Here is a 25,483-nt window from a genome sequence, read left to right as displayed (position 1 = left end):
GTAGGGAGGTGGATGAGTGTTTCTGATCAGCCTGCGGCGTCACAGACACCCTGGTTCAGTAAACCCAGAACAGAAAGAACCGCTGGGCTGGGTGAGCCAAAGCTAAAGGTCCCTTCTGGGGGCCTCCCGGCTGCGTCACCCCCTCCTCCCCAGCTGTTTGTGTGACTTGGGGGTAAGAAACCATTAAAACTCCATGTTGAGGACGGGAATTTGAGGACGGGAAGAGATGACACTTTCCAGGACTAATAGAAATAAGGCAAGGGCTGAGAGCGCTGTCAGCAGAAAACGTGGCGTTGTGAACCACAGAATAAGAAATGGATGTGAGCCAGTATCTTAGTCACCAGTTCCAGTGCTGTGAAGAGACCTATAAGGCAACTCTTACAGAAAGAAAGTGTGTAATTGGGGCTGGCTTACAGTTTTAGAGGTTTAGTCCATTATATTCATGGCAGACATGATAGCTGAGAGTTCTATCCAGCTGCACAGGCATCAGGAACATAGAGAGCTGTTATGCCTGGCTTGGGGAGCTCACCCCCAATGTCACATTTCCTCCAACAAGGTCACACCTCCTAATCCTTTCAAATAGTGCCACTCCTGGTGACTAAGCATTCAAATTCATGAGCCCAAGGGGGCCATCTTATGCGAACTGCTACAGCCCGAGTGTCAGGGAAAGCAAGGAGACAACTAGCCATAATACAGACAGAATAAAAATAAAATTATGGTAAAAATTTGCACAAAGTCCTAGGTGAAACCGGACATGGGGGCATATGCCTGTAATCCTAGCACTCTTGAGGTAGAGCTAGGAAGATGAGGGGTTCAAGGCCAGGCTCAACCTGCATAGAAAGTTTGAGGCCAATCTGGGATACAGTGAGACTATGTCTGAAAAAAAAAATAATCAAAAAGTTTTAAGAAGCACCTGGAAGGCAAGGGCACTCCCCTTTAATCCCAGCACTCGGAGGAAGCAGCCTCAGCTTGGAGAAGCTGGAGAAAAGAGTTTAGCTAAGGCTTTAAAGATCAGAGGACAGGTGGGATCAACTTGAAGTGGTGTTTTCCACTTGCTTCGTGGTTAGGAGTGAATTTAGAGGAAGGAATTTACAAGCCAAGAGAGGGAGACAAAACCTGGGTAGGGTTGTGTTTTCCTGTAATCCCAGCACTCAGGAGCCTGAAGCAGGGTTGCCACAAATCTGAGGTCAGCCTCTTCTACAGAATGAGTTAGGGGCCATCCAGGGCTACCCAGTAATATCCGTCTCTCCCTCCCCCTCCCCCCCTCTCCTTCTCCCTCTCCCCCTTCCCTCCCCCTCTCTCCCTCTCCATCTCCCTCTCTGTGTGTGTGTCTCACACACTCAAGTGTGCATGCGACAGTTTCCAGTCACTGGGATTGCAAGCATACATCATCACACTTTCTGGCTCTTGCATACGTTCTTTTTTCTGCCACTAGGGAAAGGCCTTGACCATGCTGAACAAGTTCTTCAGCACAGAGCTACTTCTGAAGCCCAGAAAGCGGCTTTCTACAAAGCCTTTGTCACTATAACTTTAGATCTTAATTGGCTCCCCCACAAGCCCTCTGCATCTGTCTGTGTTGGGCACTGGATGAGAGGGACTTTTGAGTACGTTGACTGACATGGACAGTTAGACACCGAGTTCTCCGTCACCAGTTATTGGTTCACTGACGCTGCCAAGTGCTTACACACACACACACACACACACACACACACACACACACACACAAAAGTGTTTCCTTTCCATCCTACTCCTTGTTTACCGTGGGGTTGTTTCTTTTTCTGGGTGCTTTCCAGTGCCCTACTAATTAATCGCATTTTAGCTAACATTGTCAGCAATTGTATTATTCGTTTTTTAGTTCCGTCTCCCCCCACCTTTTCATTTTTAAAATTTATGTTTATTTTCATTTACTTACTTGTTTCGAGATGGGACCTTGTGTAGCTTAGGGTAGCTTCCAACTCACAACAGGTAGTGAAGGCTGATCTTGAACAACCGATTTCCTTGATCCTCCTGCCTCCACCTCCCAAGTACTGGGATTATAGCCTGCACCACCTCACGCAGTTGACAGTGAAGCTGGGGACTGAGCCAAGGGCACACAGTTAGCAATGAGGCTGGGGACTGAGCCAAGGGCGTCATGCATAGTAGGCAGGTGCTCTATCCACTGAGCTATAGCAGAAGTTTTCTTCTTATTCTGTCAATTAATCTTGTTGTTGTTGAAGTTTTGAGAGTGTGTGTAACGATCAAAGACCATATTTACCTTTGGTCTTTATTTCACTTATTTTTGATAGTGTTTCTCCATATAGCCCTGGTTGTCCTGAAACTCTATGTAGAACATAGATTTCTTGAATTAACAGAGATCCATCTGCCTCTGCCTCCATTCTAGCAAGGGAACACAGGGACTAAAGGGGCGAGCTTCTAAAGAGGCACGCAGAGGACTTAGCTGACATGGTATGAAGGGACTTTAGGTGGGCTCATGGATACATACAGGCAGGCAAATGTGCATACACATTGTAGTGGCTATTCCTAGTTGTCAACTTGACTATATCTGGAATGAACTACAATCCAGAATTGGAAAGCTCAGGTGTGATCCTAATCTGGAGGCTGGGAGATAAAAGTTTCTGACCTGGATCATGGCATGGAGATCTCGAGGCATAGTGGCTATGAATCCCAGAAGATTAAGACAGGGAGATCTCTGAGTTCAAGGTCATCTGGGATGAAAGGTGGGTGGCACACACTTTAATCTGGGCTATACCTTCTGCTGGAGACCTACATAAGGACATTGGAAGAAGGAAGATTTACTCTCTCTTCCTCACCTGTTTGCCTTGTGGGTAGTCTCTATATAGTAAGGGAATTTGTTGACAACTTACAGTCTGCAGTCCAACTCCCAACAATGGTCAGCAGCAGCTGTGAATGGAAGTCCAAGGATCTAGCAGTTGCTCAGTCCTAGAGGCAGAATTGCAGGGACCAAAACTCCCTCCTGGAATAAAATCCTGACCCTGCCCTACCACTGTGGCAAGAGACATGGGCTGTGGTCTTCCCGAACCTTAAGTTTCACTGTTATCAGAGTTTATCTCTTAAAAAATTTATTACATTTACCTAGTGGGCAGGGATGGGGGAGCAGAGTGCACACGTGCCACAGAACCAGTACAGAGTCCAAGGCCAGATTGCAAGAGTTAGTTCCTTAGTTCTCACCGTCAACATCGTGTGATCTAGGGAATCAACTCAGAACTCAGATCAGCAAGATCATTTATCTGCAGAGCCATCTCGTTGTCTCTGTGGTCAGTTGTCATCTTCTTCTCCTCCTTCTCCTTCTCCTCCTCCTTCTTCCTCTTCCTCCCCCCCCCCTCCTCCTTTATTTTAACTTAAACTGAATTCAGATGAGAAGTACTGCTGAAGGTGTTGGCTCACACCTGAATCCCAGCACTCAGGGAGAGGCAAGGGTAGGAGGAACTTAGTGTGGAAAAGGCCAACCTGGTCTACATAACACATTCCAGGACAGTTGAGGCTTAACAAAACAAAAAGCATTATCTTGCAAAGGCTTTAATTTGAACTAAAGTTACTAAGGACTTTGAACCTATTTCATATGTCCTTGCTGTTTTAACGACACACACATTTTTGTGACACAATAAACCCCTTTAACCCTCCTGCCCCAGTTTTCACCACCAGGATACCCATTTTTAAAGTTGAGGACCATTTGCTTGAAGATATCTCTATCTATATGACTACATAGATGATCTGTGCGTTTGGAAGTTACCATGCTGACCTAAAAACAAAACTATTCATAAGGTAAAATCCGGTAATTTCTGGCTCTGTAAGAAGGGGTCAGAAAGGGCTGGAAAGACGGCTTAAGAATAAGAACTGTTCTTGTTTTTAAATTTCATTTAAAAAAAATTTTTTTTCCGTCTCACTCCGGCCCCACTTGCTCCAGTCCCTCTCCCTTCTGGAGCTGGGCTGCTGCTTTAACCTGGCTGAGACCAACCTCATCTGCAGGATCCAATGTCAGCAATCCGTTAGGAAAAAATAAGTCTGAAATAGATTGACTTGGTGTAATTGAGGTGTGTGTGTGTCAGTTAACTACTCCACTTAGCTCACCTCCTCCCACCTTTGTAATTTCTCTAAGTATCAGAAGAAACCTCTCGTGCTCCCTGCAGGAGGGGAAAGGAACTGTTTTTAAATAATCAGAGAATGCTGTCCTTAACAAGGTGTGCATCAGGAAACACTGAGTGAGAAGGACCGAATCTGCTGGGGTTTTAATCAAAGCTGCTGTGGGAGGGTAGGACCAGTTTCCTAAACGTGCCTCTCTGGCCGGTCCATCGGAGCCTTCTACGCTGAAGAATGCCACGCTAGGCAGCCCATGGCACAGCTTAGAGAGGCTTAGAGACAAGCAGGATGTGGTGGTGAATCCTGTGATCCTGGTACTGGGGAGCTGGAGGTGAGAGCATGCAGAGTCCAAAGCCAGTTTTGGCTATACAAAGTTTGAAGCCAGTGTGGGCTATATGAGTCTTTCTTCAACACGACAAAAGCATAGAAAAGGTTGTTTTGGGTGTGTGGTGGTGGTGGTGGTGGCGGTGGTGGTGGCGGTGGTGGTGGTGAGGATGACTGTACTGACAGCCAATCATCTGACTTCTCTCCCTTTTTTTCAGTCCTGACACTGCAAAAGACCTATCTATTTAAGAAGTCCTTTTTACCCAATACTTTAGGCCTGCCTAACAAAGCATCACAGGTATGAATGTATCATAACGAAAGCCACTATTTTGCATACATAAAGAAGAAACCACAAGGCAGAATGGGTGTGATGACTCTGTGGTTAAAGGGGCTTGCCCCTGAGCCTATGATCTGAGTTTAGTCCCTGGGACTTGAACAGTGGGAAAGAATTGATTCTATCAAGTTGTCCTTTGACCTCTACACGTGCACAGTGGCACATGCACACACTCCAAATCAATCAATAAAAGAATGTAAAAAAAAAGTTAGCAACAACAACAAGAAGAAGAACCCCACAGGACAGTTTGGGTATAGCTCAGTGGTAAAGCATTTGCCTACTGGGTACAAAGTCCTGGGTTGAATTCCTAGCCCTGCATGAAGGTGAGACACGGCAAGGATTTTAAAGAAGAATCAGACTGGACATTAAAGCCATTGCGGTCATTATGCTGAGAGTTCTAGCGTAGCGAAGAACCAACCTGTCTCCATCTTAGGCTTAAAAGCCATCGTACGGTAAAGACAAATCAGGCTCATTCCAACTTTTGATTGATTAACCCTCTGTTTCTCCAGGGTTGGGCTATGCCCCACCTGTAGCCTTAACTACAGATGGTTCTGTACTGTCCCATCTCGATGGCCCCCATCCTATCCTTACACTCATGGGGGCTGTGGTACCTTCCCAAGGTCTACACCAGAATGGGCCCACCCATGTCCTCTCATAGAGTGGTAAGGGATTCAACAGGTCCCTTTCTTTACCCAGGAGCGATTGGTAGTTAATGCTTGCTGGGAAATAGTGACATTTTCTCCAGTGGTAAAGTGGCCAGGCTGCTATAAAAGCCTTTACCCATGCTACTCCGAGCAACCTTAAGGTGACCCATTTGGGTCACCAGAACAATACCAACAAGAAATAAAGGTAGAAGCGGGTACTGTTTGGAAAGAGGAGGGGGGATCAGCAGGAGTGGAAGGGGACGAGAGAGCAATGCGGGTGAATATGACCAAAATGTATAGGTGGAAAGGCCATGATGAAGCCCATCATGATATATAATTAATGTATGCTAATAAAAATATAAAGCCCAAAACAGAGCAATACAGCAGAAATGAATGAAAAGGGAAGCTACAAAGAGGTCAATGCGCCGTGGCGTGCTCACCAGAAGGAAAAGGATGGTAAAACTCTTTGAGAGAAAAATGACTAAGAATATGTCTACATCTCTGTCAGACACCAAACCATAGATATGGTTTGTATATGTTACGTACATATACAAAACCTAACATTATGTACCCTGAAAACTTGCCTTTGAAAAGTGGGGGGGCCGGAGAGATGGCTTACCGCATAAGAGTTCTTGCTGCTCTCGCAGAGAACCCAGATTCAGTTCTCAGCACCCACATGGCGGCTCACAAACTTCTGTATCTCCAGCCCCTTCTGACCTCTGATGATGCTGGTGGACATGTGGTATAAAGACACCATACTCATAAATTAAAAAAAAAAAAAAACTTCAATGGTTAAAGAGAAATACTTTCTCATACAAAACCTGAGGAAATTTGTTGCATGTGAGCTAGACTGCAAATTAAGTTTTTAGAGCTCTGTAGTTAACCCAGTTTAATCTTACCCCTGTCTACCTACAAATGAATGGGACTCAGACTACGGTGATTTTATTGGGCTTTGACAATTACTGGGGGGTAACCCCTAATCTACTTTTCTAACTGGTGGTCTGGCTATTTCCACTGTGGTGTACCCCAAATACTTGCTGTTTCTTCCTCCTCCCTTCCTCTTCCTCATAGTCTCCACCTTAGACCCCCAACTCGGTGTACATGAGGGTTTCCTTGTTCCTGAAGATCTCCTTGTCAGGGGCAACCTGATATTGGGAGCCAATATTTAGCATTCTAATACATAGATAGCAACAAACCAAACCTAACTGAGATAAGTAAAATAGGGCTTGCCATGCGATGGTGAAGACCTGAGTCCCATTCCTAGATTCTAGGTGTGTGCTGTGGCATGCCTCCACCCATGTGAACACACACACACACACACACACACACACACACACACACACAGAAGGGATCTAAGAAAGAATACGTGAAGGTTGTATTCAATCTCTCTCTCTCTCTCTCTCTCTCTCTCTCTCTCTCTCTCTCTCTCTCTCTCTCTCTCTCTCTCTCTCTCTCTCATCTGTCTATATGAGCTGTGGCTGGCCTGGGACTCACTAAGTAGGAAAGTATCACCTGAAACAAAGATATGTGCCTGTGCTTGTGCCTCTCTGCCTCTCTGCCTCTGCCTCTCTCTGCCTCTGCTTCTCTCTGCCTCTGCTTCTCTGCCTCTGCCTCTCTGCCTCTGCCTCTCTGCCTCTGCCTCTCTGCCTCTGCCTCTTCAGGGCTGGGATTAAAGGCGTGCACTTTTATGCCTGGTGCTGTAATGAAGCTATTCTTTTATTTTCTTTTATTTTCAAACATTTCTTTACTTTTATGTGCACTGGTGTTCTGCTTGTTGCCTGGGTGAGGGTTCCAGATTCTTTGGAACTGGAGTTCCAGTTGTGAGCTGCCATATGGGTGCTGGGAATTGAACATCCGGTGCTCCCAACCTCTGAGCTCTCCAGCTCCTATTCTTGATACTGTAATTCTATATATAATAATTTAAAAATCTATCTATCTATCATCTATCTATCTATCTATCTATCTATCTATCTATCTATCTATCTATCGTCTCTTTATAGTGGAGCTGGAGAAATGACTCAACAGATGTAAGTGCTCCCTGCTCTTGCAGAGCTTTGGCTCCCACCACCCTCATCAGGGATCTCACAACGATTTGTAACTCCAGTTCCAGGGCATCTGATACCCTCTGGCTTCTGTGGGCACCCGCACATGCATGCTGCAAATAAATTCACCAAGGCACACGTACATATACATACACTTTAAAAAATTGAAAAACCTTATTTATGGGACTTAAGCAATGGCTCATCTGTTAGGAATACTTGCTCTCTTGCAGAGGACCTAGGTTCAGTCCCCAGCACCCACGTGGTGGCTCACAATCATCTGTGTTTCCGGTTTCAGGGGATCTAATGCCCTTTTTGACCTCCTTGAGACAGGTACCAGGTGATGCACAGACTTATACACATAAAACTTTATAGTTTATAGTGCATGATGTGTGTGTGTGTGTGTGTGTGTGTGTGTGTGTGTGGTTGCACACCACACGAAGCACAAATGGAAGCTGGAGGGCATCTGAGAAGCTGATGCTCTCCCTCCAAATGTTCGTGGTTTCTGGTCGCCAGGCTTGCATGGCAAGTTTTTTCTACTCACCGAGCCTCCTCTGCATCCCTCTATTTAGCAATTCTTAAGTTAGGAAAATTTGCTAACAGAGCTCTATACCTCAAGGTTCAGCGTGTGGTATGGAAGAAATGCAGGAAGCAATGGCCTCTTCCTTGCTCTCTTCACCAGTTTTCTAATCTAAGGACTTAGCTCATGGTCACGTGTCTAAGGTGGCTGGCTAGTTAAAGCATTCATTTAAGGGCATGACTTTGAACACCTTGCGCTTTACTCACGCTGCAGTACTTCACGCTGCGGGATTCTCTAGCTGACCTTCCATGGCCAATGGCAGCTTGTTCAAGTCAAGTTTTTTCTTTCCTTTTTTGTGGGGGAGGGAGGAAGGGTGCTCAAGACAGAGTTTCTCAGTGCTAGCTCTGTAGACCAGGCTGACCTCAAACTCATAGAGATCCACATACCTCTGTTTCCTGAGTGTTGGGGTTAAAGGACTGCTCCACCCACAGCACGCTGCTAGACTTCTTGTCTTTGTGGTTAGGTAGGTATCAAAATCTAGGACCTGGAACTCCTAGGCAAAAGCTTTGCCACTGAATTACATCTCTAGGTAAAGTCTTGAGTCCTTCTAAGATGAATTTGGTCATCTTTGAAGCCAACCTTTTCTTCACGGAGCCCTAGTTGCTTGGAGTTTTGGTGAGGGAAGACGTTGAGAAGCCGCTTTCTGGCCACTAGGGTTCTCATTGCTCCATGCTGCTTTCAAACGGAATGGCTGGACCCGGGATGGACTGTCTTCTCTGACTTAAACCTGTGCAGAGTCACTGTAGTGGTCCGATGTGAAAAACAAAACTACAGAGAAAACCAACTAAAAAGCTCCAGTCAGAAAGTGACTCTAGAGAAAGAGTTAAGCATCAGGGGACAGTAGTGAAGGGAGCCTATGGTCCCTGCTAGGGGAAAAGAAAAAAAAAAAAAAATCAAATCTGAAAACAACTTGAAGACTGAAAGGCATGCCGGGAAGGCAAAGCTAATCTGAAGAGGCTACCCTGTGTCTGTCTCTGCCACTTTCCGGATCTCGCTTGCTCCAGATTTTGCCAATCTGAGGTCCAAACAGAAACAAACAAACACCCCCCCCCCCAAAAAAAAAAAAACAAAAACCAAACAAAAAAAAACCCAAAAAACATGGATGCAAAATTTTAAAATGGGTACTTATTTTCAACAGTTATATCAAAAAACAGCTAGAGGGCCTAGATGGCTGACCACCTGGGCCCAGGTGCTGTATTTTGTTGTATCAGGTTTTTAGACCCATTTAGCAGTTGAAGCTGGCCTTGAACTCCAGATTCTCCCGCTTCTCCTGCCCAGGAGCTGGGATAACAGGCAGGTACTGCCATCCATAGCCACCTGGATTCTTCTGCTGGATTCTTCTGTTTGTTTCTCTTGTTTTATTTATTTTTATTTTATTTATTTATTTTTATTTATTTCTGAAGCAGGGCCTTTCTGTGAACTGTCCTGGATCTTGCTCTGTAGATGATGGTGTAGGGGTGTGGCCTCGCTCGAATTCCCAGACAGAGATCTGCCTACCTCTGCCTCTGGAGTGCTGGGATTAAAGACGAGTGCCACCACTGCCCAGATGCAGCCTGGATTCCTAACAAACCCTGAAGGCATGGCTTCTCTTCCCCAGGAGCATCCACAGCCTAAGTCCCCTGCTTAGCTGGGTAGTTGAGGTCTCTCCTGGAACACAAGAAAAAAATAAAACTTCCTCATAATAATACGTTAATGAGGATTAAAAACATATTACTTTGAAAGGGAGGTGACACAGGCATTTGAATGGGAGCCCTGTCAAGTCCTGTGACATGGTGAAGGGTTCTTCATTTGCTGGCCACCCCAGGTCTCCTCTTCTCACCTCCACATCTCCTGCTTGTCACTGTGGAGCAGTGGGCTCTGCTCCGGCTCAAAGCCTGGCATCAAGGATCGAACCTCCATCTTGCTCGGAGGCATCAACGCATTGCCTGCCCCAAAGACTTCCTGACTGCATGGCTTCCCTGTCTGTTTTGTCCTCACAAAGCAGGAAGACCAGTTTAGACTACCTGTCCAGACAAGAAACCCAGGTCCCGGAAGCAGAAGCAAAACATGGCAGGCATCAGTCTTAGGCTCGCCCCACCTCAGATTCCACAAAGTCTGCTCTTTTCCTTCTCATCTACGGAATCATCAGATTAAATTCTGAGACTGGCTCCGAGTCCTGCCCGAGACCCACTCCCAGAAACAGGCCCCAACCCTCAGGCGCCTGAGCCCTTAGGAGGGAGAACGTTGGAGTTAGCCTCCGGGGATTCACATTCCACCTTTGTCCCTGGTGGTGTACGTGACTTTGGGCAAGTATCTAACTAACTCTTTGCGTGTGTTTAAAGATTTATGTATATGTTTCAGTGTGTGTTTGCTGTGTGCGTACGGATGCCCTCTCAGAGGACAGGAGAATGCACTGGAGCCCCTGGTTTTGCAGATGTGTGTTATAAGTGGTCGTGTGCACCCCAACATGGGTTCTGGGACCCAATTCTGGAAGAGGAGCAAAGGCTCCACCTTTGCGGGCCCCGCGTGTGCATTTTGGTGTCCTTGTCTCTAACGTGGAGAATACAACCATTCTCTACCTTGTAAAATTGCTGTGAGAATTGAGCCAAGCAATATGAAAAATTCTTGGCTCAGTATTTGAGGTTCTGATATAAGGGAGAGTGATCAACAAGGGAAATCTTTTGTTCCTCTCCATCTCTCCACAAAAAAATCTTCTGACCCAGAAACAATCCAACCAAGGAGGACTGGGAAAAGTCCAGCCGCAGTCTTTATCACCCCCAAGTGCTGTGTTTTGTTCTTTTGTTGAAATAAAGAATCTTTTTTGTCTTTAGGAGAGACAAACAGATGACTTGGTTTTGTTTTTCTGAAATCCTTGATCAGGTGATGTGGAAAGCTTTTGAGGCAGTGTGAGGAGCTTTTGAACTTAGGAGTTTTGAGAGCAGCCAGAGAGACTTAGGGAGACCCCATCCATACCTTCTTGCCCCCCAACCATAACAAATCCTCAGGGGGCCAAACCGGCCACATTCTGGTTCCATCAACCAAACACCAGTCCTAGCAGACCCTCTCACGCCCCTTCGGGATGATTTCCTGGTGCAGAGTCTGTTTCGTGAGACCTGTTCCCCTTGTTCCCTATGGCCCACATTTGTCCTGGGAAGCCTCACCTTACACATCACCATGGCCTCTCACTTCCCTCCTTCCTGTCTCTCACTTTGTCCTCAATACCATTTTCTCCAGTGACTTTCAGAGCAAAGGCCTCCCAGACCTTCCACCTATCTTGCTTCTCAGGTCAGCTGACTTTTTGCCACAAAAACCAGGTCATTTTAGCAGCTAATGAGGGCCCAAGTCAAATTGTAGCTTGGGAAGAAAACAGAAAGTATATCGAATGAATGTAGATAAGACTTAGGAAGATCGGCTGGCAAGAGAGGACAGAGATAAAAGAAATTTTCCGTTCCTTGAGATAAACACAAGGCCGGCTCAGGCACTCAGAAGGTAGAGAGCAGACAGGTATTGCAGGACTGCAGCGGTGAACGATTTAAGCTTTTAGGCATCATCATAAAATATTTGGGATCAATGGATGTATTATAGTCCGCATTGATACATCAACATTATTTAGGTAAGAGGTTATGTAACACAAGGAAAAATAAATAGTGATAATAAAAGACAAAAATAATCCTGCTCCAGCCGCCTGAGTGCTGAGCATATAGGCATGAGCTACCACATCTGGGTACAAAATGAGAATTAAAAGAATTCAGTGTGGTTGAGCATGGTGGCTCATGCCCATAATCCCAACACTGGAGAGGTGGAGGCAGGAGGATCAGGAGTCATCTTCATAGAGAGACTCTGAGAGAAGCTGTGTTACATGAGATCTTATCTTCAAAACAAAACAAAACAACAAACAACCACAACAAAGAGAGCAGTACTAGAGAGATGGCTCAGTGGTTACAAATCACTGGCTGCTCTTGCAGAGACTCAAGTTGGTTCCAGAACCCATTTTGGGCACTTACAACTCCCTGTATCTCCAGCTCTACAGGATCCAATGCCCTCTTCTGGCATCCTAGAGTAGCAGTATATACTTGCATACATGTGCGCACGTGCACACACACACACACACACACACACACACACACACACACACACACGTGGTGGTGCCCCATGAACAAGCAGTCACAGCTACTTTGGAAGCTGAAGCTGGAGGTCAAGGCCATCCCGGATAATACGGTAAAACCCCGTTCCTCAAAAATAAGACTATATAAAATAAAAATTACACTAGCAGTTCATTTTAGTTGACTTGCAACTTTCATGCCCCAAACGAACATTAAGGCGTTGTTTCCCTCTAACAGCAAGGCGGTGGTGTCACTCACTGATGGAATACAGTGGCAGCAGCCGACGTCAGGCTCCCACCTCCCACAGAGAAGAACAAACTCTCACTTAGAGCATCAGCTCTTCTGCTCCATGACCACAGAGCCTTTGTCTCCTTAACTTGTAACAGCTGCAGAGCTGACTGCTGCCTCAAAAAGAAAAAGACAGGGCGAGAGAAGAGGAATGAATTTGGGTTTTGTTTCCTGTTGGGTTTATCTTCTTCTTCTTCTTCTTCTTCTTCTTCTTCTTCTTCTTCTTCTTCTTCTTCTTCTTCTTCTTCTTCTTCTTCTTCTTCTTCTTTCTTCTTCTTCTTCAAGATATTTCCTTTATTTACATTTCAAATATTACCCCCTTTCCTGGTTTCCCCTCCGAAAATCCCCTATTCCCTCCCACCTCCCCCTGCTACCCAACCCACCCACTCCCACTTCCTGGCCCTGGCAGTCCCCTACACTGGGGCATAGAGTCTTCACAGGCCCAAGGGCCTCTCCTCCCATTGATGACCAACTAGGCCATCCTCTGTTACATATGCAGCTAGAGCCATGAGTCCCACCATGTGTACTCTTTGGTTGGTGGTTTAGTCCCTGGGAGCTCTGGGGGTACCGGTTAGTTCATATTGTTGTCCTGAGCCCAAATTCTAGCTCAATGTTTCTCTCCTGGGGACACCACTGCACCATGGATTTGGGTGTCTGTTGGTGCTAGGCTTGATTTGCCAACAGTCTTTGCTCTACCTAATTGTCCAGGTTTATCACACTTGCCATCAGCCGGTTAACTGGAGATTGTCTGCCTGCATAATGACCTTGCCAGTAATTAAAAAAAAAAAACATTTAATTGTATAATTATTATGAGAGAGGGGGTTGGCTGGGGAGAGGTATTTGTGCACATGGAGTTTGTGAAGGTAGGTCTCCTCTTCCTACCTACCTGGGACTGGGGATGGGACTCAGGTCCTTAGGCCTGCATGGCAAGTGCCTTTATCCACTAAGCCACGTGGCCAGCCTCCTTCCAGAGGTTTAAGGATTCGCATTTCACACAACTGTTTCCGGCTGGATGTGGTGGCACAAGCCTCTAATACCGGTACTTGGGGACTGAGGCAGGAGGACCGTGAATCCAAAGCTATACTTAGCGACATACAAAGTTTGAGGCTGCTAAGCTCAGCGAAGAAACTCTCTCAGAAGACCAACAACGAAAAAAATGTAGGACCTATTGCAAGGTAATTAAAGAGTGAGCTTTTATAAAAAGATCAGGCCGGGCATGGTGGTGCCTGCCTTTAATCCCAGCACTCAGGAGGCAGAGGCAGGTGGATTTCTGAGTTCGAGGCCAGCCTGGTCTACAAAGTGAGTTCCAGGACAGCCAGAGAAACCCTATCTTGAAAAAAACCAAAAAAAAAAAAAAAAAAAAAAAAAAAAAAGATCAGGCCTGGCCTTGAATTCATCTGGCTTCATGTCTAGCCATTCCGTCATGACCACTCTCTTTCTCAGGTTCTGATGCAGCAAAGAGGTTCTCACCAGCAGCCTGTGGGATCCAAGATCTTGCATGTGGTACCTCTTCCACAAAGCTACTGCTTGGCATTTTTTGTTTTGTTTTGTTCTGTTTTGTTTTGTTTTTAGTTTAGAGTTTCCCTGTGTAGTCTCAAAATCACCAAGTAGCCTAAGATGTTGTGGTTGTTGGCCCAGGGAATGGCACGACTAGGGGGTGTGGCCTTCTTGTGGTGGGTGTGGCTTGTTGAAGGAAGTATGTCACTGTGGAGGCGGGGCTTTCAGGCTGGTATGCTCAGTCTCTGTCCAGTGCAGAAAGCACTCCTGCTTTTGGCTGCTTTGGTATCGGGATGTAGTAGAACTCTCGGTATTTCCAGCACATGTCTGCCTGCACACTGCCATGCTCCCCGTCATGATGATAATGGACTGTACTTCTGAAACTGTAAGCCAACCCCAGTTAAATGTTTACGTTTATACGAGTTGCCTTGGTCATGGTGTGTTTCCACAGTAATAAAACCCTCACTAAGACAGATGCTAAGATGGTCTTCAACTCACAATCCTCCTGCCTTAGCCTTCCTTGGGATGTACTTCAGGCCTGTACCAGAACATGGTTCATTTTTATATAAGATCACTATCAACACACTGACGTTCTCGCCCAAGTCCACCCAGATGGCCAGCTATAGGTGGCTGCTATCCTTGGTCATGTATGTCAACTGAAAAAGAAACCATTGGGAATTCCGAAGGCTTTTAACAAATGATTGACTAAAAAAAAAGTATTTTTCGCCGGGCGGTGGTGGCGCACGCCTTTAATTCCAGCACATGGGAGGCAGAGGCAGGCAGATTTCTGAGTTCGAGGCCAGCCTGGTCTACAAAGTGAGTTCCAGGACAGCCAGGGCTATACAGAGAAACCCTGTCTTGAAAAAAAAAATTATTTTTCTCTTTTCTTTCCCCTTCAGTACTGTGGAACTGTGGATTGAACCCAGAGCTTTGCACACGTTACCAAATTAACCACTCAGGTAAATGTAACCATTTCATTGCTTACACCCAGGTATGTGTTCCCGTGTGTGTATGATTCTGTGATTGCAGGGCAAGAGGTAAATATAAGGTGTCTTCCTCAACCACCCTGCACCTTAATTTTTTTTTTTTTTTTTGGTTTTTCGAGACAGGGTCTCTCTGTGTAGCCCTGGCTGTCCTGGAACTCACTTTGTAGACCAGGCTGGCCTCGAACTCAGAAATCCGCCTGCCTCTGCCTCCCGAGTGCTGGGATTAAAGGCGTGAGCCACCACGCCCGGCACCTTAATTTTTTTTAAGAAATGGTTTCTCCTTAAACCTTAAGCCTGGAGGTCCTTTGCCTTCCTGGCCATGGGATGACAGATGCCTGTCACTCTGCTCAGACTTTTTAAAAACTAAGATGATTTTATTTTGTGTGTGTGTGTGTGTGTGTGTGAAGGTATCCAAAGAGTTCAGAAGAGGGCATCAGATCTGGGGCTGGAGTTACAGATGATTGTGGGATGGTGTACTGGCTAGTTTTGTGTCAACTTGACACAGCTGGAGTTATCACAGAGAAAGGAGCTTCAGTTGAGGAAATGCCTCCATGAGATCCAGCTGTAAGGCATTTTCTCAATTAGTGATCAAGTGGGAAAGGCACCTTGTGGGTGAGACCATCTCTGGGCTGGTAGTCTTGGGTTCTATAAGAGAGCAGGCTTAACAAGCCAGGGGAGGCAAGCCAGTAAAGAACATCCCTCCATGGCCTCTGCATCAGCTCCTGCTTTCTGACCTGCTTGAGTTCCAGTCCTGACTTCCTTGGTGATGAACAGCAGTATGGAAGTGTAAGCTGAATAAACCCTTTCCTCCCCACTTGTTTCTTGGTCTGATGTCTGTGCAGGAATAGAAACCCTGACTAAGACAGTTGTTCAAGGCTCGTATTAGGAACCCCACTCTGGTTCTTTGCAAGAACAGTGCGTGCTCTCAAGCCCACCGCCATGCCGAATTTTTATTGCTTCTGTTTTTGTTTTTATATGCATGTAGAGGGGAGGATCAGGTCCTCAAGCTTACGTGTCCTCAGCTGACTCTTCTGAGTCTCCCCATTCTAAATCTTTTGTAATTCTGAATAATATCTTGATAAGTTGCCCAGAATGGCTTTGAGCGTGTGCTGTAGTTCAGGCCAGCCTTGAACTTTTGATCTTCCTGCCTTAGCCTTCAAGTTGCTCTGATTTATAGGCCTGTGTCACCAGGCCCAGCTTTCTAGTAAACATTTTCTGCCCTCATTTTATTTTAGGTACGTGTGTGGTTTACACACTGTGGGAATGGCGAGTTATCAAAACACAATCAATACTCTTTAGCCTTCCTCTTCTCTTTAAGTTCCTATTTCTAGTTCTTTTATGTGTTAGGGATATACGTCTTCTGATTTCAATAGAAGTTTTTCTTTCTTTAGGGAAAAAAAGCTCTGTATCATTTGCTTGAAAGTCATTATTACAATGAAATTCAAACCCATTCAAATGGTAATTTCATCATTGAAATTTATGGTTGTAATCGAGAATTTTACATTATGTGATCTAAGGATAATCAAAATGAATAGAGCTACGGATAGATCAAAGTGAGTTTTCAAAACACGTAACACAGAAACTAAATGAGATAATTTAATACTGTCTAATATAGTGTTCAATATTCATGGAGTACTTCCTTCAGTTTCTTTAGACATAGTTACTATTCTCTGCAAAGGACACACCTGAATAAAGAACTTATCACGGATGTTGTGGTTGAGGTAAATCTAGGGTATAATGTGTGAGATGGAGAGATAAGATATGACAATATATGAGAAAGCCTCCTGGGCAGATGAATTTAAAACAGTGACAAGTTGTCAAAAAGAGACAGCAAGAGCATTTCAAACAGAGTAGGAGAGTAGGCCAGAAAAAACAAAGGTGCAGATGCAAGGAACAGCCTTTTACAATAGCAGAATTGTTCATAGTTGTTATATATATATATATATATATATATATATATATATATATATAAAATAATTGCTAGTTGCTAATAATTGTTACATATTATATGTATAAAATATGATGAATTATTATATATGTATATTATATGTGTATTATTGCATGTATATATGTGTCTTAGTTAGGATTTTACTGCTGTGAACAGACACCATGACCAAGGCAACTCTTATATGGACAACATTTAATTGGGGCTGGCTTATAGGTTCAGAGGTTCAGTCCATTATCATCAAGGCAGGAACATGGCAGCATCCAGGCAGGCATGGTGCAGGAAGAGCTGATAGTTCTACATCTTCATCTGAAGGCTGCTAGCAGAATACTGGCTTCCAGGCAGCTCGGATGGCAGCCTTAAAGCCCACACCAACAATGGCACACCTACTCCAACAAGGCCACAAACCATCACAGTATGTATTATATGTATGTATATATGTGTTATATACATATATGTGTATATATGTATTATTATGTATATAATACTTACATATGTTATAATATATGTAATAAATGTAGTATAGCCCATTAAATATTATATACTATGTATAATATAATCATAATTGTTAATAACTCAAATGCTTGGATGAGATGTGAAGAGTAAGAAACAATGTCACTACAAAAGTGAATTGCTCTCATCCCAGAAAAAGTCTAATGATCATTGTCATGAATAGTTGCCCCCTCACCGCCATAACTTATGTCTACTCTTGACATCAGCATATGACTTTTTTGGGGGGTATAGAGTTCTTAAAGATATAATTAGGAATCTCAAGTGAAACCACACTAAGCCGAGTAAGCTCTAAATCCAGGGACATTGGTCTTAAGACAGCTTTTATACAGGACAACATTTAATTAGGGCTGGCTTACAGGTTCTGAGGTTCAGCCCATTATCATCATTTGCGAGAAGCATGGCAGCATCCAGGCAGGCATGGCACTGGAGGAGCTGAAGAGTTCTAGACCTTGTCCCAAAGGCAACCAGACAACTGTCTCCAGGCAGCTAGGAGGAGGGTCTCAAAGCCCACCCACACAGTGACACACTTCCTCCAACAGGGCCACACCTCCTAACTGTGCCACTTCCTGGGCCAAGCATATTCAAATGAATGAATCTATGGGGGCCAATCCTATTCAAGCCACCACAGAGGGTATGATCTGTCAGGATAACGGAGTTTGACTCCCAGTACCAATGTGAGGCAGCTCTCAGCCGTCTGTAACTTCAGTTTCATGGGGGTGCAATCCACGGCCTCCGCGGGCACCCTACATTCACATACACAGATACATAGAGCTAATTTACAGTAAAATAGTTTATTTTTTAATGAGAGAGAAAGAAGAGTAAAAGAGAGGAGAGAAATGGGGCCACTGTGGTGCATGCCTTTAATCCTAGCACTTTGGAGGCAGAGGCAGGCAGATCTCTGTGTTCAAGGCCAGCCTGGTCTACAGAGTGAGAGTCAGGGCTGCACAGAGAAACCCTGTCTCGAAAAACAAACAAACAAAAGACTAAACAAAAGAACAGAGAGAGAGAGAGAGAGAGAGAGAGAGAGAGAGAGAGAGAGAGAGGAAGGAAGAAGAGAAGAGAGAATAAAAGAGGGACAACCCAGACTTAAGAAAAAGGAAGAGTGGGTGCTCCAAGCCAAAGATCCCCCCTCCCCCAAAAAGGAAAAGAATTCTTTAGAACCACAAGAACCTTGGAAATGGTGAAGACAGAAGCTTTTATTTCTTGTATTCAGAATTCTTATAAGTATACATTTCTGCTGTTTTAAGCCCCAAGTTTATGGTAGGTTGTCATGGTAACCTAGAAAACCAATATACCCATATTTGGGGATATGAACTGCCCTGTAGATTTCTCCATGTCCCGTCATGGAGATGCCCTCTGACAGGGGTTGGATCAAAGTGACAATGTCTAATGAGTACCTTTAACAGATCCCTGGCTGTCCTGTTGATGAAGAAAGGCTGTGTGCCGATGGTAACCTTGCTGGGAAGGGAAGAAGGATGAATAAAAGTGAGAAACAGGGGGTGAGCTCAAATGGTTGAAGCTCATTAGTGGCTTTAAATGTGGGCATTTGTGGAGAATAAAATGTCAAAGGTCAGCATTGGCAGGCAGGCTCCTTACCCACAATCCTTTAAAGAGCTTCTAGTCTCATCCAAGCACCCAGCAGGAAAAAAGAGGATATGGCCGGATGTGATTGTGTGAGCTGAGCTAGCAAAGTCAAAACAATCTGATTTACATATTTTAAACATTTTTAATTTCTGTTTAAATTGCTGTATAAAGTGTGTATCAGGTTGGGGTATCACGTGATGCTCTGACACATGTGTGTATGCTGTCCAATGCTTACACAGTATCAAACCTGGGATTTGCTTCTAAGTGGAAGTGCAAAGCCTGACAAGATAAGAATGTAGATAGAATATGGATGCTAGGTAGAAGGTCCACTATGCTGGTCCACACTTTGTATATGTCTGAAAATTTTCACAATAAAATTGTTTTAAAAATATGAATAAGCAACAGGTTCAGATTAGGCAATATGAAAACTGAGTTATCTTGAATCTTCAAATGGCATGCTTCTATTTTCTGGCTTAAACTATTTGAGAATATAGAACAATATACACAGACACACATGTGGTAAGAGACCTGAATATGGTACACAGAGATGCATTGGGGATTGGTTCTAATGCTTAATTCGGCTTCCAAAATCACATGAGAATCTACATGTCCAGATGCTGAGGTCTCCGTCCCCAATTGTTTTTTGATTGATCAATAAAGAGTCAATGATCAATGGCTGGACAGAGTGAAAGAGGTGGGACTTTTAGAATTCCTAGGCAAGAAATGCAGAGGAGAGAAGGACCAGAATTATCATGATGGGGAAGCAGAAAGATCAGATTTAAAGGCCCCCTGACATGTATAAATCTGGGGAAGTGGCCCTAGGGGCCATTCCCCCATTGGCTCTGGGATAGCAGAGATAACAACATAGATTTAGCAAGGATTAATTTAAGAATACCAGAGGGGAGTGTGTGCTAGCCATGGAGAGGTTTGGAAGGGTCCAACCATTGAGCTACTTAAGGCATATCAAAATATAAAGGGTGTGTGTGTGTGTGTGTGTGTCTTTCATTAATCCAGAGCTTTTAGGTGGGTAGAGAGCTCACACAACCTGCTGAGAGCTCAGAGTGGATTCACTGTTGGAGTAGTTGTGTCACTGTGGGTGTGGCTTTAAGACTCCTCCTAGCTGCCTGGAAGTCAGTATTCTTCTGTCTGCCTTCAGATGAAGATGTAGAACTCTCAGCTTTGCCTGCACCAAGCCTGCCCAGAAGCTGCCCTGCCCCCACCTTGATGATAATGGACTGAACCTGTAAGCCAGCCTCAATTAAGTGTTGTCCCTATAAAAACTGCCTTGGTCATGATGTCTCTTCACAGCAGTAGAACCCTAAGACAGAAGTTGGGACCAGGAGTGGGGTATTGCTGTGATAGGCCTGCCCATGCTTTTGTGTAGAAGAACGTGGATTTTGAAAGCAGTAGAATATTTTAAGTGGGTCTTAATGGACCATCCTAGTAGGAATATGAAGACTTGGTTGCTAGCGGGGTAGTGTGAACTATGGAATCCTGGCTCTAGAGGTTTCAGAGGAAAAGAATTTTAATATGCAACCAAGAGACTGTTCTTGTGGTCTTTTGGTGAAGAATGTGGCTGGTCTTTTTGTCCTTGTCTGAAGAGTCTAGCTGAGGCTAAGGTAAAGAGATTTGTATTAATTGCATTGACAAAGGAAGGCTCAAAAAAGCCCAACAGAGACTTTGTTCTCTGGTGAAGTCTCACGAAGAGCATTTTAAACAAGCATAGCAAGTTTAAAAAGGAAAAATATAAAAATATGTATTTCAAGTGTTAAAGTGGCACTAAGAAGTGTAGTGGCGTTGAATCCTGAGTTCAAGGGTATTAAATTGAATTAAGGGAGTGGGGACCTTGAGGCATGATCCCACCCAGCTAAGTTTAGGTTCAGCCTAAAGACCAGATTTTTATTGCCAGAACCCACATGGTGGAAGAGATTGGATGATCTCTGGCTTTCACACTTGTGCCAGATTTAAAAAAAAAAAAAAAAAAAAAAAAACCTACATAAATGAAAGACAAAGCAGTTGAGCCCAGCCACCCAGCTCCCTACCACACCTTCCTCTCTCAGATGGCTTCTACCCTGAGACTGTGAGCAAGTCCCTCCCTCTCTCACTGTGCTGGTTAGTTTCTGTCACCCTGACACATCTGAAGAGAGGGAACCTCAAACGAGAAATTGTCTCCGTGAGACTGGAGTGTGGGTATGACTGTGAGAACATTTTCTTCATTAATGATTGATGTGGAAGGACCCAGCCCTCTATAGGAAGTACCACCCTATGAGAAAGCCGATAAGCAGCAACCCCTATGGCTTTTGCCTCCGAATTGGCTTCCAGGTTCCTGCCTCCAGTTTCTTCTCTGATGTCCTTCCGTTTACATTTCTTTCCATGTGGTTAGTGTTAGATTAATAGAATATGCTGACACATATAACAAGGTCTTTTTTCTATTTAGCTGAAGCTCAATAGTATATTAGGTATTATATACAAGGTCTTTTTCCTATTTAACTGAAGCCTAATAATACTTTAGGTATACTTAGATAACTTCTTGGATTTTTTTTTCTTTTTTTTTATTCTGGACTTTTTTTTTTTTTTTTGGTTTTTCAAGATAGGGTTTCTCTGTATAGCCCTGGCTGTCCTGGAACTCACTTTGTAGACCAGGCTGGCCTTGAACTCAGAAATCTGCCTGCCTCAGCCTCCCAAGTGCTGGGACTAAAGGTGTGTGCCACCAAGCCCGGCAACTTCTTGGATTTTTATATTGGTTGTGGTGGTAAGTGCACCTGCTTGTGCATGGACCTATGGAGGCCTGAGGTCGACTTCAGGTGTCAGGTGATTCCCCCGTCCCTCCTCCCCCCACAAGAAAAGGTTTCTCTGTAGCTCTGGCTGTCCCGGAATTCACCCTGTAGAGCAGGTTGGCCTTGTGTGCAAGGCATGCTTGCCTATGTCTAGCTTTTTATATGGCTGAGGGGGATCTGAACTCAACTTTAAGACTAACCGTCGCTAGTGAGATTCTGTCACAAAGTGAACAAAGAAACAAACCATTTTTGCTTTGGCTAGGCATGGTCACACACTCCTGTAAGCCAAGGACTGGGAGGCAAAGGCAGAACAAGTTTGAGGTCAGCCGGAGTTACATGATGAGACCTTTCTTGGCCTTCGGTCTTGGCCAAGGTCATGTAGACAGCTATATTTTATCCTTCAACCCAGTGAACTGTTTGTTACTTTATTGTTTGGAACCATGTCTTTGACCTAATTCAAATTTATTTTTAACATTATAAGGTATAAGACTCAGAGGCTAGAAAGATTGCTCAGTGGTTAAAAGCACTCATTCTTGTAGAGGACCCAGGTCTCCCAGCCATCTGTAATCCCAGCTCCTTCCAATCCCATTCTGACCTATACAGGAACCAAACCCACATGTGGTGTCCAGACTTTCACAGAACAAAACACCCTCACATAAAATACAATGAATAAATCTAATTAAATAAAAAGAATGGTTTATAGATATATAAAATATAGGACTCAATTTCATTTTTCTGTAGTTGAATCAATACTATACAACAGCCTTTTCTCATCAAATTAAATGATGCATTTACCACATGTTGTTTTGCTCTATAGTATGTGGTTGAGTAGCCCCCCCAAACACTCTCTCTCCTCTCTCCCTCTCCTTCTCCCTCTCTCTCTTCTTCTCTTTCCCCCTCCCTCCCTCCCTCCCTCTTCTTCTCTCTCTCCCTCTCTCATTCTTTTATCTTCATTTATTTTACATAAGTTCTTCCTATGTTGCCTAAGTTGATATCAATCTCAGGGATGCAAGTAATCCTCCTGCCTCAGTCTCCCAAGTAGCTGTGGCCACAAGGAGTCAAAGCTGTCCCAGGCTTCCTATGTTTTCCTTTATATCCGACTTATTCTCTCATACAAATTTAGGATATCATTAAAGGAAAGTAAAGCATATATTAGTATTATATTAAGTTTTAAGATTATTTTTACTTGGGGTTTCTTAGGGCTTTACTGCTGTGAACAGACACCATGGCCAAGGCAACTCTTTTTTTCTTTTTCTTTTTCTTTCTTTTTTTGGCTTTTTGAGACAGGGTTTCTCTGTGTAGCCCTGGCTGTCCTAGAACTCACTCTGTAGACCAGGTTGGCCTCAAACTCAGAAATCTGCCTGCCTCTGCCTCCCAAGTGCCAAGGCAACTCTTATAAAAACAATATTTAATTGGGTCTGGCTTACAAGTTCATAGGTTCAGTCCATTATCATCAAGGTGGGAGCATGGCAGCTTCCAGGCAGCCATGGGGCAGGAGTAGCTGAGAGTTCTACAGCTTCATCTGGAAGCAGACAGGAGAAACTAAAAGATTATGTGTAGATCCCGGACACTTGAACAAAAAGCTGTGAAGTTGAAGTTGACTTGGAGACCCCAAGATGTTAGGGATGCCAGAGCCATGGGATCCATGGGATATCTGCCAAGGAAATCTACTAACAGGGAGTGGAACCATGATGAGGGTCTCAAAGCCCATGCCCACAGTGACATACCTATTCCAACAAGGCCACACCCTCTCTAACAGGGCCATACCTCCTATTAGTGCCACTCCCTGGGCCAAGCATATAGAAACCATCACATCCCACTCCTTGGCCCCAATAGGCTTGTTCAAACACAGGAGTCTATGGGGGCCATACCTAGCCATAACATAATAAAAGAATACATTTAGTCCAACTTCCAAAGTCCCCATAGACCAGCAGCCTCAATTTTTTTTTTTTAAAGTCCAAAGTCTCTTCTGAGATTCATCCAGTTATTTAACTGTAATCCCCCCAAAGCAAGACAGGAAACTCCAAACTCTGCTGGGAAAACTCCAAACTCTGCAATTCCATGTCTGATGTCAAAGTGATATTCAGATCTCCAACTCCTTTTTCATCTTTGTTGACTGCAACAAACTACTTTCTCCTGGGCTGGTTCCACTCCCTGTTAGTATCTTTCCTTGGCAGATATCCGGTGGCTCTGGCATCCCTAACATCTTGGGGTCTCCAAGTCAACTTCAACTTCACAGCTTTTTGTTCAAGTGTCCGGGATCTACACATAATCTTCTAGGCTCCTCCAAAGGGCTTGGATCACTTCTCCAGCTCTGCCCTCTGTAGCACTCTAGGCTCTGGTTGGCTTCACTCCGCTGCTGGCTGCTGTTCTTAGTGATCATTCCACGATACTGGCATCGCCAATATACAAGGGTCTTTTGATGCAACTAGGCTTCACCACTAACCTCTCATAGGCTTTCTTCATGGTGCCAAGCCTTAGCTTCTTTGCATGATCCCTTCATTCCTGGGCCATCAACTGCAACTGAGGCTATACCTTCACCAATAGCCTTCCATGGTGTCTCACAGTGCTGAGCCTCAGCTGCTCTTCATGACCCCTTCATGCATTCAAAACCAGTACCACCTGGGTTACTCTTACACATTACCAAGTGCAGCTGCAGCATGAGGTACAACCTTGGCGATCTCTGGAACACAGTTTCTTTGTGCTCCCAGAAAACACTTCCCAGAAGATTGCACCTCAGTGGTGCTGGTCTCTTTTTAATCAGTGCTAATTTCCTAGCTCCAGTTAACCAGCATCAAATGTTCTGGTAGTTCCTTCTGTTCTTGACTCAAAAGCCAGAGCCACATGGTGAAGCTGCCGACTTATGCTACTTGCTGGGGGCTGGAACACCGTCCCCCTTGTCCTATTTCATTATCACCATCTTTCTGTTTTCCAACTCCTTTACCGCCTAAGCTTGGCTGTCCTGGAACTTGCTCTGTAGATTGACGTTGAACTCAGAGATCTGCATGGTTCCGTCTCCTGAGTGCTGGGATTAAAGGCATGTACCACCACACCTGGACTTAAACTTTTCTTCACCTAGAACTTGTTCTGTTCCAGACTGGCTTTGAACTCAAGGATCTACTTGCCTTTGTTTCTGGATATTAAAGGCTTGTATATAACTGTAATTCCAGCACTTAAGAGGCAAGGCAGATGAATCTTTGTGAGTTCAAGGCCAGCCTGGTCTACATAGAGTTCCAGTCCCCAGCTATGGTAGAAAAATAAAAAATATTATATACATATACATATACATATACATATACATATACATATACATATATATATGTATATATATATATTTCTGAAAAGATATCCATGCAGATCGATGGGCGTGAGTGATGTTACAGCATTTGTTGTAAATGCATGCATGTATACACGAGGAGAAGAAAAAAGTCCAACATATGCATATATCTGTGTTGGTCACTTTCAGAGAAGAGAAATCTGTGATTTGAATAGAGACAATGGGGTATTTCTGAGATGTTCTGCTTTGCAGATCTGGGAAGAAGCGGGACACACGGATGGCTGTGCTGAAACCCAGAACTTGGACAATCTGGGTCCGCGAAGGGAAAACTGTTCTGCTGGTTCACACACTGCAGGCCAGGAGCTGCAGCTGCAGGATGGGAGCGCTCCAGCGATCCTCGTGGGATCCGTTAGCCAACCGGAAACCATCAAAGATCCCAAGAGGAAGCTGGAGAACAAAGGAGACATGGCCTGCCTAGACACAGTCCCGACATTAAAACATGGCTAAGATTTGAG

General features: G+C 44.5%; 1 long non-coding RNA gene across 2 annotated transcripts; it reads left to right on the top strand.

Moving 5' to 3' along the window:
- Positions 1-116: 116 nt before the first annotated feature.
- LOC147000856 (uncharacterized) lies at positions 117-25,483 on the top strand. 2 transcript variants are annotated; one of them, XR_015045493.1, is made up of 4 exons: positions 117-172; positions 4,641-4,720; positions 14,786-14,845; positions 25,221-25,483. It is a non-coding gene; the product is annotated as an uncharacterized LOC147000856 (long non-coding RNA). The 2 variants fall into 2 exon arrangements; XR_015045492.1 differs by lacking the exons at positions 117-172; positions 4,641-4,720 and adding an exon at positions 14,147-14,271.

Source organism: Mus caroli, unplaced genomic scaffold (genome assembly GCF_978045245.1).
Source record: "Mus caroli unplaced genomic scaffold, Mus_caroli_1 scaffold_15, whole genome shotgun sequence".
Classification (NCBI taxonomy): Eukaryota; Metazoa; Chordata; class Mammalia; order Rodentia; family Muridae; genus Mus; species Mus caroli.
The sequence above is the reverse complement of the archived record's forward strand: the minus strand, read 5'-3'. Positions and strand labels throughout refer to the sequence as shown.